The following is a 13,669-nucleotide window of genomic DNA, read 5'->3' on the forward strand; positions in this document are numbered from 1 at the left end:
TCCATTGAGAGCGTTTATAGTCCTTTTCTCAAAGCGGGCACATCTCATTTCATGACGTCACCGCTTTTCTTGGCCAAATCTGTCTCGTTCGAAGGAACTCATCGCTTAAGTTGGTTTTGGCGGAATATCAATTTTAAACGTCTTATTTTCTCAAAAAAAGAAGTCATTTTCATTGTCCTCATAATATTAGCTTGCCAATGATATGATGTTGTTTTCGCAATAGACCTTTAATGGATAATTTCCAAATTTCTGTAGCTTTTTATAAGACATCTGCTTACGGAACTGGCACTTGCAGTAGTGGAAGAAAGGCCCAACTCCAGCTCGTATTAAGACCCGTACCGTTGCCATGGAAACATCATATATGATTTCGAATGTATGTAATAATGTATGTCCATGTATTAAAGGTCCCCTGAAGATGAAAACATTCTGTCTATAAAACTTTTCCAAATATTCAGTTTTTTCTTAAATATCTCAAAACCAGTTTTGATGGAGTTGGGCCCTTCTTTCACTCAGGTATTCAATTGGAAGCTACTTCATCAACACCAATATCAGCAGTAGATAGCTAAACCAGCACCAATCAGCAATTGGAAGCTACTTCGTCAACACCAATATCAGCAGTAGATAGCTAACCCAGCACCAGTCAGCAATTGGAAGCTACTTCATCAACAACAATATCAGCAGTAGATGGCTAACCCAGCACCAATCAGCAATTGGAAGCTACTTCCTCAACACCAATATCAGCAGTAGATAGCTAACCCAGCACCAGTCAGCAATTGGAAGCTACTTCATCAACACCAATATCAGCAGTAGATGGCTAACCCAGCACCAATCAGCAATATTGGAAGCTACTTCATCAACACCAATATCAGCAGTAGATAGCTAACCCAGTACCAATAAGCAATTGGAAGCTGCTTCGTCAACACCAATATCAGCAGTAGATGGCTAACCCAGCACCAATCAGCTATTTTTCGAAGCTACTTCGTCAACACCAATATCAGCAGTAGATAGCTAACCCAACACCATTAAGCAATTGGAAGCTACTTCGTCAACACCAATATCAGCAGTAGATAACTAACCCAGCACCAATAAGCAATTGGAAGATATACTTCGTGAACACCAATATCAGCAGTAGACTATGCCATAGTCGGTTTTTGATAAACAAAAATATGTTATTAATCAGGATGAACGCATTCAGTTGAACTTGAATTATACTGATATTTATTACATCAAAATGCTAGTAAATGGCTATGAAAAAGTTTATATAATTATAATAGTGACAGTAACATAAGAGTTAAGGCTTATTCAGCTTATTGAATGCAACATATTATAATGACACTTCAATACTGAACAATTCTGATTTTAGAATCAACCAGTTTATTAATCGCGAAAGCCCGAGTTAAAAATCGACTATGTACAATGCATTTTTAATAGGACTTTGATCGGGTACTTAGTCCCTAACACACAGAGCTACACACCGGGAACACACACTGTCAATCATACTTGTTTATCAATCCAATTTAACATGTTTAACCACGAGCACAAATCTTGGACGTACAAGGCGCGCGCATGCACCTAGTACACTAATGCACCTAGTACTGCACCTCACGCCCCGCGTTTAGCAGAGTCCTCGTCAATCATTTCTTTTCCCTCTCAATTTCCTTTGCTCAACAACCTAGTCTAGAATTGTATTACTATACTTTGTATTTATTGTATCAATGACCATTTAAAATGTATTCTGATAAGCATACATTATTATGTTGTTGTATTTATTTATATTATAGGCCTACTGATATAATTGTTACTAATTGATTGTATTGATATATAATTATACCATTAATTCTTGCCTCATATTTCGTATTAATTTTGACTATTCATTATATCAATGATCATTCATATATTTTGTATAATCTAATGCTTGCTTAATCTTGCTTTTAATAATTAATCATGCGGTACTATATTGTATAATCATTATTATTATTATTAGTGTTATTATTATTATTATCATCATTATCATCATCATCATCATCATCATCATCATCATTATTATTATTATTATTATTATCATTACTGCCATTTAAAATGTAGTCTGCTTAAGCATGCATTATTATATTACTGTATTGACTTACATTATAGTGATTTAATCGTAACTACTTGATTATACCATTGATTCCTGATTGTATTTAATATTCTAGCTTCAAATATTTTGTATTACTTTGTTGACTTTTATGTATTACATGCATTTTGATGATTGATGAAAATAAAATATGAATGAATGAATGAAACTAAGCGCCGCACAGTTGTGTACGATGTAGTATTCAATGGCAATGGCAAGTGCCCGGAAGATTAAAACCATAACAAGATCTAGGCGACCAATCACAAGTCAGATCCATTTAAAGATGCATTACATCATGACCAATTTTAGTAGGTCAAAAACCCAGCACCAATAAGCAATTGGAAGCTACTTCATCAACACCAATATCAGCAGTATATAGCTAACCCAGCACCAATAAGCAATTGGAAGCTACTTCGTAAACACCAATATCAGTAGTAGATAGCTAACCCAACACCAATCAGCAATTGGAAGCTACTTCGTCAACACCAATATCAGCAGTAGATAGCTAACCCAGCACCAATAAGCAATTGGAAGCTACTTCATCAACACCAATATCAGCAGTAGATAGCTAACCCAGCACCAATCAGCAATTGGAAGCTACTTCGTCAACACCAATATCAGCAGTAGATAGCTAACCCAGCACCAATCAGCAATTGGAAGCTACTTCATCAACACCAATATCAGCAGTAGATAGCTAACCCAGCACCAATAAGCAATTGGAAGCTACTTCATCAACACCAATATCAGCAGTAGATAGCTAACCCAGCACCAACTACTTGATTATACCATTGATTCCTGATTGTATTTAATATTCTAGCTTCAAATATTTTGTATTACTTTGTTGACTTTTATGTATTACATGCATTTTGATGATTGATGAAAATAAAATATGAATGAATGAATGAATGAAACTAAGCGCCACACAGTTGTGTACGATGTAGTATTCAATGGCAATGGCAAGTGCCCGGAAGATTAAAACCATAACAAGATCTAGGCGACCAATCACAAGTCAGATCCATTTAAAGATGCATTACATCATGACCAATTTTAGTAGGTCAAAACCCAGCACCAATAAGCAATTGGAAGCTACTTCATCAACACCAATATCAGCAGTATATAGCTAACCCAGCACCAATAAGCAATTGGAAGCTACTTCGTAAACACCAATATCAGTAGTAGATAGCTAACCCAACACCAATCAGCAATTGGAAGCTACTTCGTCAACACCAATATCAGCAGTAGATAGCTAACCCAGCACCAATAAGCAATTGGAAGCTACTTCATCAACACCAATATCAGCAGTAGATAGCTAACCCAGCACCAATCAGCAATTGGAAGCTACTTCGTCAACACCAATATCAGCAGTAGATGGTAGACTATGCCATAGTCGAATTTTATTAAAAATATGTTATTATTAGTCATGATGAACCCATTTTGTTGAACTCAAAATTATACTGATGTTTATTAAAATTAAAGTATTCAATAGTAAAATGGTCATAAAGAGTTAAAAATATCAGATGATTAGTGACAATAAAAGTAATTGAATGCAACATTATCTTGCATAATTATAATGGCTCACTTTAATACTGAACAATTCTGATTTTGGAATCTACCAGTTTATTGATAGCGAACCCCGAAACTTCGACTATGGACTTTGAATTGTAAGGAGAACTATACCCCCTGGACTTTGCTCTCTAAAACACACTGTCAAGCATACTTGTTTATCAGTCCATTAACCACAAGTATACGCTAGATGTTTGATGAGAGATTAACTTTCGCGTCAACACAAAAGTGCCGCAAATACCACAGACAGTTGTGTACGGTGTAGTTAATGGTAATGGCGCGGGCCCAGAAGATTTAAACCATAGCAAGATATGGGCGACCAATCACAAGGCAGATCCATTTAAAGATGCATTACATCATGGCCAATTTTAGTTAGGCCAGAAATTGGCCTAACTCTCCATAGAGTCCTGTGTTAAAAATCTTAACCGCAAGGCAAAGTCAGTAGTCTACAGTAGATGGCTAACCCAACACCAATCAGCAATATTGGAAGCTACTTTATCAACACCAATATCAGCAGTAGATGGCTAACCCATGCTCAGCAATATTGGAAGCTACCTCATCAATACTAATATCAGCAGTAGATGGCTAACACAATACCAATCAGCTAATTGAAAGCTACTTCGTCAACACCAATATCAGCAGTAGATAGCTAACCCAACACCAATAAGCAATTGGAAGCTACTTCATCAACACCAATATCAGCAGTAGATGGCTAACCCAGCAACAATCAGCATTTGGAAGCTACTTCGTCAACACCAATATCAGCAGTAGATAGCTAACCCAGCACCAATCAGCAATTGGAAGCTACTTCATCAACACCAATATCAGCAGTAGATGGCTAACCCAGCACCAATCAGCAATTGGAAGCTGCTTCGTCAACACCAATATCAGCAGTAGATAGCTAACCCAGCACCAATAAGCAATTGGAAGCTATTTCATCAACACCAATATCAGCAGTAGATAGCTAACCCAGCACCAATCAGCAATTGGAAGCTACTTCGTCAACACCAATATCAGCAGTAGATGGCTAACCCAGCACCAATAAGCAATTGGAAGCTACTTCGTCAACACCAATATCAGCAGTAGATAGCTAACCCAGCACCAATCAGCAATTGGAAGCTACTTCGTCAACACCAATATCAGCAGTAGATGGCTAACCCAGCACCAATAAGCAATTGGAAGCTACTTCGTCAACACCAATATCAGCAGTAGATAGCTAACCCAGCACCAATCAGCAATTGGAAGCTACTTCATCAACACCAATATCAGCAGTAGATAGCTAACCCAGTACCAATCAGCAATTGGAAGCTACTTCGTCAACACCAATATTAGCAGTAGATAGCTAACCCAGCACCAATCAGCAATTGAAAGCTACTTCGTCAACACCAATATCAGCAGTAGATAGCTAACCCAGTACCAATCAGCAATTGGAAGCTACTTCGTCAACACCAATATCAGCAGTAGATAGCTAACCCAACACCAATCAGCAATTGGAAGCTATATACTTCGTCAACACCAATATCAGCAGTAGATAGCTAACCCAGCACCAATAAGCAATTGGAAGCTACTTCATCAACACCAATATCAGCAGTAGATGGCTAACCCAGCACCAATCAGCAATATTGGAAGCTACTTCGTCAACACCAATATCAGCAGTAGATAGCTAACCCAGCACCAATCAGCAATATTGGAAGCTACTTCGTCAACACCAATATCAGCAGTAGATAGCTAACCCAGCACCAATCAGCAATTGAAAGCTACTATAGCTAACCCAGTACCAATCAGCAATTGGAAGCTACTTCGTCAACACCAATATCAGCAGTAGATAGCTAACCCAACACCAATCAACAATTGGAAGCTACTTCGTCAACACCAATATCAGCAGTAGATAGCTAACCGAGCACCAATAAGCAATTATTGGAAGCTACTTCATCAACACCAATATCAGCAGTAGATGGCTAACCCAGCACCAATCAGCAATATTGGAAGCTACTTCGTCAACACCAATATCAGCAGTAGATAGCTAACCCAACACCAATCAGCAATATTGGAAGCTACTTCGTCAACACCAATATCAGCAGTAGATAGCTAACCCAACACCAATTAGCAATATTGGAAGCTACTTCGTCAACACCAATATCAGCAGTAGATGGCTAAACCAGCACCAATTAGCAATTGGAAGCTACTTCGTCAACACCAATATCAGCAGTAGATGGCTAACCCAACACCAATCAGCAATATATTATTGGAAGCTACTTCGTCAACACCAGTATCAGCAGTAGATGGCTAACCCAGCACCAATCAGCAATATTGGAAGCTACTTCATCAACACCAATATCAGCGGTAGATGGCTAACCCAGCACCAATCAGCAATATTGGAAGCTACTTTATCAACACCAATATCAGCAGTAGATAGCTAACCCAACACCAATCAACAATATTGGAAGCTACTTCGTCAACACCAATATCAGCAGTAGATAGATAACCCAGCACCATTTGGAAGCTACTTCATCAACACCAATATCAGCAGTAGATGGCTAACCCAGCACCAATGAGCAATATTGGAAGCTACTTCGTCAACACCAATATCAGCAGTAGATAGCTAACCCAACACCAATCAGCAATATTGGAAGCTACTTCATCAACACTAATATCAGCAGTAGATAACTAACCCAGCACCAATAAGCAATTGGAAGATATACTTCGTGAACACCAATATCAGCAGTAGACTATGCCATAGTCGGTTTTTGATAAACAAAAATATGTTATTAATCAGGATGAACGCATTCAGTTGAACTTGAATTATACTGATATTTATTACATCAAAATGCTAGTAAATGGCTATGAAAAGTTTATATAATTATAATAGTGACAGTAACATAAGAGTTAAGGCTTATTCAGCTTATTGAATGCAACATATTATAATGACACTTCAATACTGAACAATTCTGATTTTAGAATCAACCAGTTCATTAATCGCGAAAGCCCGAGTTAAAAATCGACTATGTACAATGCATTTTTAATAGGACTTTGATCGGGTACTTAGTCCCTAACACACAGAGCTACACACCGGGAACACACACTGTCAATCATACTTGTTTATCAATCCAATTTAACATGTTTAACCACGAGCACAAATCTTGGACGTACAAGGCGCGCGCATGCACCTAGTACACTAATGCACCTAGTACTGCACCTCACGCCCCGCGTTTAGCAGAGTCCTCGTCAATCATTTCTTTTCCCTCTCAATTTCCTTTGCTCAACAACCTAGTCTAGAATTGTATTACTATACTTTGTATTTATTGTATCAATGACCATTTAAAATGTATTCTGATAAGCATACATTATTATGTTGTTGTATTTATTTATATTATAGGCCTACTGATATAATTGTTACTAATTGATTGTATTGATATATAATTATACCATTAATTCTTGCCTCATATTTCGTATTAATTTTGACTATTCATTATATCAATGATCATTCATATATTTTGTATAATCTAATGCTTGCTTAATCTTGCTTTTAATAATTAATCATGCGGTACTATATTGTATAATCATTATTATTATTATTAGTGTTATTATTATTATTATCATCATTATCATCATCATCATCATCATCATCATCATCATCATCATCATTATTATTATTATTATTATCATTACTGCCATTTAAAATGTAGTCTGCTTAAGCATGCATTATTATATTACTGTATTGACTTACATTATAGTGATTTAATCGTAACTACTTGATTATACCATTGATTCCTGATTGTATTTAATATTCTAGCTTCAAATATTTTGTATTACTTTGTTGACTTTTATGTATTACATGCATTTTGATGATTGATGAAAATAAAATATGAATGAATGAATGAAACTAAGCGCCGCACAGTTGTGTACGATGTAGTATTCAATGGCAATGGCAAGTGCCCGGAAGATTAAAACCATAACAAGATCTAGGCGACCAATCACAAGTCAGATCCATTTAAAGATGCATTACATCATGACCAATTTTAGTAGGTCAAAACCCAGCACCAATAAGCAATTGGAAGCTACTTCATCAACACCAATATCAGCAGTATATAGCTAACCCAGCACCAATAAGCAATTGGAAGCTACTTCGTAAACACCAATATCAGTAGTAGATAGCTAACCCAACACCAATCAGCAATTGGAAGCTACTTCGTCAACACCAATATCAGCAGTAGATAGCTAACCCAGCACCAATAAGCAATTGGAAGCTACTTCATCAACACCAATATCAGCAGTAGATAGCTAACCCAGGACCAATCAGCAATTGGAAGCTACTTCGTCAACACCAATATCAGCAGTAGATAGCTAACCCAGCACCAATCAGCAATTGGAAGCTACTTCATCAACACCAATATCAGCAGTAGATAGCTAACCCAGCACCAATAAGCAATTGGAAGCTACTTCATCAACACCAATATCAGCAGTAGATAGCTAACCCAGCACCAACTACTTGATTATACCATTGATTCCTGATTGTATTTAATATTCTAGCTTCAAATATTTTGTATTACTTTGTTGACTTTTATGTATTACATGCATTTTGATGATTGATGAAAATAAAATATGAATGAATGAATGAATGAAACTAAGCGCCGCACAGTTGTGTACGATGTAGTATTCAATGGCAATGGCAAGTGCCCGGAAGATTAAAACCATAACAAGATCTAGGCGACCAATCACAAGTCAGATCCATTTAAAGATGCATTACATCATGACCAATTTTAGTAGGTCAAAACCCCAGCACCAATAAGCAATTGGAAGCTACTTCATCAACACCAATATCAGCAGTATATAGCTAACCCAGCACCAATAAGCAATTGGAAGCTACTTCGTAAACACCAATATCAGTAGTAGATAGCTAACCCAACACCAATCAGCAATTGGAAGCTACTTCGTCAACACCAATATCAGCAGTAGATAGCTAACCCAGCACCAATAAGCAATTGGAAGCTACTTCATCAACACCAATATCAGCAGTAGATAGCTAACCCAGCACCAATCAGCAATTGGAAGCTACTTCGTCAACACCAATATCAGCAGTAGATGGTAGACTATGCCATAGTCGAATTTTATTAAAAATATGTTATTATTAGTCATGATGAACCCATTTTGTTGAACTCAAAATTATACTGATGTTTATTAAAATTAAAGTATTCAATAGTAAAATGGTCATAAAGAGTTAAAAATATCAGATGATTAGTGACAATAAAAGTAATTGAATGCAACATTATCTTGCATAATTATAATGGCTCACTTTAATACTGAACAATTCTGATTTTGGAATCTACCAGTTTATTGATAGCGAACCCCGAAACTTCGACTATGGACTTTGAATTGTAAGGAGAACTTTACCCCCTGGGCTTTGCTCTCTAAAACACACTGTCAAGCATACTTGTTTATCAGTCCATTAACCACAAGTATACGCTAGATGTTTGATGAGAGATTAACTTTCGCGTCAACACAAAAGTGCCGCAAATACCACAGACAGTTGTGTACGGTGTAGTTAATGGTAATGGCGCGGGCCCAGAAGATTTAAACCATAGCGAGATATGGGCGACCAATCACAAGGCAGATCCATTTAAAGATGCATTACATCATGGCCAATTTTAGTTAGGCCAGAAATTGGCCTAACTCTCCATAGAGTCCTGTGTTAAAAATCTTAACCGCAAGGCAAAGTCAGTAGTCTACAGTAGATGGCTAACCCAACACCAATCAGCAATATTGAAAGCTACTTTATCAACACCAATATCAGCAGTAGATGGCTAACCCATGCTCAGCAATATTGGAAGCTACTTCATCAATACTAATATCAGCAGTAGATGGCTAACACAATACCAATCAGCAAATTGAAAGCTACTTCGTCAACACCAATATCAGCAGTAGATAGCTAACCCAGCACCAATAAGCAATTGGAAGCTACTTCATCAACACCAATATCAGCAGTAGATAGCTAACCCAGCACCAACTACTTGATTATACCATTGATTCCTGATTGTATTTAATATTCTAGCTTCAAATATTTTGTATTACTTTGTTGACTTTTATGTATTACATGCATTTTGATGATTGATGAAAATAAAATATGAATGAATGAATGAATGAAACTAAGCGCCGCACAGTTGTGTACGATGTAGTATTCAATGGCAATGGCAAGTGCCCGGAAGATTAAAACCATAACAAGATCTAGGCGACCAATCACAAGTCAGATCCATTTAAAGATGCATTACATCATGACCAATTTTAGTAGGTCAATAACCCAGCACCAATAAGCAATTGGAAGCTACTTCATCAACACCAATATCAGCAGTATATAGCTAACCCAGCACCAATAAGCAATTGGAAGCTACTTCGTAAACACCAATATCAGTAGTAGATAGCTAACCCAACACCAATCAGCAATTGGAAGCTACTTCGTCAACACCAATATCAGCAGTAGATAGCTAACCCAGCACCAATAAGCAATTGGAAGCTACTTCATCAACACCAATATCAGCAGTAGATAGCTAACCCAGCACCAATCAGCAATTGGAAGCTACTTCGTCAACACCAATATCAGCAGTAGATGGTAGACTATGCCATAGTCGAATTTTATTAAAAATATGTTATTATTAGTCATGATGAACCCATTTTGTTGAACTCAAAATTATACTGATGTTTATTAAAATTAAAGTATTCAATAGTAAAATGGTCATAAAGAGTTAAAAATATCAGATGATTAGTGACAATAAAAGTAATTGAATGCAACATTATCTTGCATAATTATAATGGCTCACTTTAATACTGAACAATTCTGATTTTGGAATCTACCAGTTTATTGATAGCGAACCCCGAAACTTCGACTATGGACTTTGAATTGTAAGGAGAACTTTACCCCTGGACTTTGCTCTCTAAAACACACTGTCAAGCATACTTGTTTATCAGTCCATTAACCACAAGTATACGCTAGATGTTTGATGAGAGATTAACTTTCGCGTCAACACAAAAGTGCCGCAAATACCACAGACAGTTGTGTACGGTGTAGTTAATGGTAATGGCGCGGGCCCAGAAGATTTAAACCATAGCGAGATATGGGCGACCAATCACAAGGCAGATCCATTTAAAGATGCATTACATCATGGCCAATTTTAGTTAGGCCAGAAATTGGCCTAACTCTCCATAGAGTCCTGTGTTAAAAATCTTAACCGCAAGGCAAAGTCAGTAGTCTACAGTAGATGGCTAACCCAACACCAATCAGCAATATTGGAAGCTACTTTATCAACACCAATATCAGCAGTAGATGGCTAACCCATGCTCAGCAATATTGGAAGCTACTTCATCAATACTAATATCAGCAGTAGATGGCTAACACAATACCAATCAGCAAATTGAAAGCTACTTCGTCAACACCAATATCAGCAGTAGATAGCTAACCCAACACCAATAAGCAATTGGAAGCTACTTCATCAACACCAATATCAGCAGTAGATGGCTAACCCAGCAACAATCAGCATTTGGAAGCTACTTCGTCAACACCAATATCAGCAGTAGATAGCTAACCCAGCACCAATCAGCAATTGGAAGCTACTTCATCAACACCAATATCAGCAGTAGATGGCTAACCCAGCACCAATCAGCAATTGGAAGCTGCTTCGTCAACACCAATATCAGCAGTAGATAGCTAACCCAGCACCAATAAGCAATTGGAAGCTACTTCATCAACACCAATATCAGCAGTATATAGCTAACCCAGCACCAATAAGCAATTGGAAGCTACTTCGTAAACACCAATATCAGTAGTAGATAGCTAACCCAACACCAATCAGCAATTGGAAGCTACTTCGTCAACACCAATATCAGCAGTAGATAGCTAACCCAGCACCAATAAGCAATTGGAAGCTACTTCATCAACACCAATATCAGCAGTAGATAGCTAACCCAGCACCAATCAGCAATTGGAAGCTACTTCGTCAACACCAATATCAGCAGTAGATGGTAGACTATGCCATAGTCGAATTTTATTAAAAATATGTTATTATTAGTCATGATGAACCCATTTTGTTGAACTCAAAATTATACTGATGTTTATTAAAATTAAAGTATTCAATAGTAAAATGGTCATAAAGAGTTAAAAATATCAGATGATTAGTGACAATAAAAGTAATTGAATGCAACATTATCTTGCATAATTATAATGGCTCACTTTAATACTGAACAATTCTGATTTTGGAATCTACCAGTTTATTGATAGCGAACCCCGAAACTTCGACTATGGACTTTGAATTGTAAGGAGAACTTTACCCCTGGACTTTGCTCTCTAAAACACACTGTCAAGCATACTTGTTTATCAGTCCATTAACCACAAGTATACGCTAGATGTTTGATGAGAGATTAACTTTCGCGTCAACACAAAAGTGCCGCAAATACCACAGACAGTTGTGTACGGTGTAGTTAATGGTAATGGCGCGGGCCCAGAAGATTTAAACCATAGCGAGATATGGGCGACCAATCACAAGGCAGATCCATTTAAAGATGCATTACATCATGGCCAATTTTAGTTAGGCCAGAAATTGGCCTAACTCTCCATAGAGTCCTGTGTTAAAAATCTTAACCGCAAGGCAAAGTCAGTAGTCTACAGTAGATGGCTAACCCAACACCAATCAGCAATATTGGAAGCTACTTTATCAACACCAATATCAGCAGTAGATGGCTAACCCATGCTCAGCAATATTGGAAGCTACTTCATCAATACTAATATCAGCAGTAGATGGCTAACACAATACCAATCAGCTAATTGAAAGCTACTTCGTCAACACCAATATCAGCAGTAGATAGCTAACCCAACACCAATAAGCAATTGGAAGCTACTTCATCAACACCAATATCAGCAGTAGATGGCTAACCCAGCAACAATCAGCATTTGGAAGCTACTTCGTCAACACCAATATCAGCAGTAGATAGCTAACCCAGCACCAATCAGCAATTGGAAGCTACTTCATCAACACCAATATCAGCAGTAGATGGCTAACCCAGCACCAATCAGCAATTGGAAGCTGCTTCGTCAACACCAATATCAGCAGTAGATAGCTAACCCAGCACCAATAAGCAATTGGAAGCTACTTCATCAACACCAATATCAGCAGTAGATAGCTAACCCAGCACCAATCAGCAATTGGAAGCTACTTCGTCAACACCAATATCAGCAGTAGATGGCTAACCCAGCACCAATAAGCAATTGGAAGCTACTTCGTCAACACCAATATCAGCAGTAGATAGCTAACCCAGCACCAATCAGCAATTGGAAGCTACTTCGTCAACACCAATATCAGCAGTAGATGGCTAACCCAGCACCAATAAGCAATTGGAAGCTACTTCGTCAACACCAATATCAGCAGTAGATAGCTAACCCAGCACCAATCAGCAATTGGAAGCTACTTCATCAACACCAATATCAGCAGTAGATAGCTAACCCAGTACCAATCAGCAATTGGAAGCTACTTCGTCAACACCAATATTAGCAGTAGATAGCTAACCCAGCACCAATCAGCAATTGAAAGCTACTTCGTCAACACCAATATCAGCAGTAGATAGCTAACCCAGTACCAATCAGCAATTGGAAGCTACTTCGTCAACACCAATATCAGCAGTAGATAGCTAACCCAACACCAATCAGCAATTGGAAGCTATATACTTCGTCAACACCAATATCAGCAGTAGATAGCTAACCCAGCACCAATAAGCAATTGGAAGCTACTTCATCAACACCAATATCAGCAGTAGATGGCTAACCCAGCACCAATCAGCAATATTGGAAGCTACTTCGTCAACACCAATATCAGCAGTAGATAGCTAACCCAACACCAATCAGCAATATTGGAAGCTACTTCGTCAACACCAATATCAGCAGTAGATAGCTAACCCAGCACCAATCAGCAATTGAAAGCTACTATAGCTAACCCAGTACCAATCAGCAATTGG

Source organism: Amphiura filiformis, chromosome 4, assembly GCF_039555335.1.
Source record: "Amphiura filiformis chromosome 4, Afil_fr2py, whole genome shotgun sequence".
In the NCBI taxonomy this organism is placed as follows: Eukaryota; Metazoa; Echinodermata; class Ophiuroidea; order Amphilepidida; family Amphiuridae; genus Amphiura; species Amphiura filiformis.